Genomic DNA, 1,486 nt, shown 5'->3' with positions numbered 1-1,486 from the left:
GTCTATATGACTAAAGAACAAGGGGATATATGTATAACTCATTCACTTTGCTGTACATCTGAAACTAACACAACACTGTAAATCAACTATACTCCAATAAAAATATAAAAATGTTTTAAAGGAAAGCCAGCACCATATAAACAACATACACTTAAATAAAAGCGATGAATGTTTAACATACAGAGTAATGTTTCTTATTCACTGATAAGCTAAAGGTCCATTTCAAGATGTTTCTGTCTTTTGTATGCTTAATTTGTTTTATTAGCAAGCAAAGCCCTATAAAGGATGGCGTCATCTAGTCCTCAGAGTCAGATTCATCTTCATCTTGACTAATCTGGAAGTAACGAAGCTCATATGTCTCCTTGTCAGATGCAACCACAGGAAGCCAATCATGAAGATTGTTCTTTTCAAGGTATTTCTTGGTAAGGTACTTCAAATACCTTTTGGAGAACTGTTTCTCAGAAATGACTATGATTTTAGTCTTGACGCATTCAATGTGAATGACACTCCCAAATTTCCAGTCCTTCCATTCACTTTAACCTTCTCCTGCAGAAACTGTTCAAAATTTCCAGAATCAAAAATTCCATCTTCTACTGGATGAGTAAGATTCAAATTAAACTTCCAGGTTGACTTCTTAGGCTTCTTGTCTTTCTTTGGTGCCATCTTGAAGGCTTGCCACACGATCAGAGAGCAGATTTGTATCTTGATTGTGGTGGTGGTTTTATAAATCTATATGTTTGGGATAAAATTTCATAGAACTACAAAACATATACATACATATAAACACGTGAATGTAAAATATTATAAAAATGGAATAAATTCTGTAGTCTATAGTCAGTAGTCTAGTGAACATATTTTACGAACGTCAGTTTCCTGGTTTTGATACTATACTACCGTTGTATAAGATGTCACTGTTGGGGGAAACTAAGCTAAGGGTACAAATGACTCTATGTACTCATTTTACACCTTCCTGAGAGCTTATGATTAGTTAGAAAAAAAACCCTTCAAAACCAGTCTGTTTTTGTTTTAATGATGAACATCAAAGGTCTTCTTGCCTCTAAAGTATAAATACTTACTGTGCTGGTCATTTATAATGCATCTTGTACTATTTTGGAGGATTACATTCGGTAATTATATGAGAAAAAGACAATGGCTTCCAGTGCCAGATAGAGATGTAAAAAGGGTGTTAAACTGAAATACAGGCTAATTATCACACTGAAGCAACTCTCTTCACTTCGTGCTCTAATATAAAACTGGATCTTGCATCTGTACTATATTTGATTAGTGGACAAAAGAGTAGGTACATGTATTCTTTTGTTCTAAGGAAGGAAGTGAAGAAGAACTAAAGAGCCTCTTGATGAAAGTTAAAGAGGAGAGTGAAAAAGTTGGCTTAAAGCTCAACATTCAGAAAACTAAGATCATGGCATCTGGTCCCATCACTTCATGGCAAATAGATGGGGAAACAGTGGAAACAGTGGCTGACTTT

The 1,486-nt window shown here is 34.8% G+C and overlaps 1 pseudogene; it reads right to left on the bottom strand.

Annotated features, from left to right (window-relative positions):
• Nucleotides 1-243: 243 nt before the first annotated feature.
• On the bottom strand, nt 244-663 carry LOC122707000 (annotated as a pseudogene).
• Nucleotides 664-1,486: the final 823 nt, after the last annotated feature.

Source organism: Cervus elaphus, chromosome 13 (assembly GCF_910594005.1).
Source record: "Cervus elaphus chromosome 13, mCerEla1.1, whole genome shotgun sequence".
NCBI classification, from domain to species: Eukaryota; Metazoa; Chordata; class Mammalia; order Artiodactyla; family Cervidae; genus Cervus; species Cervus elaphus.
This window is presented reverse-complemented; position numbering and strand designations above follow the sequence as displayed.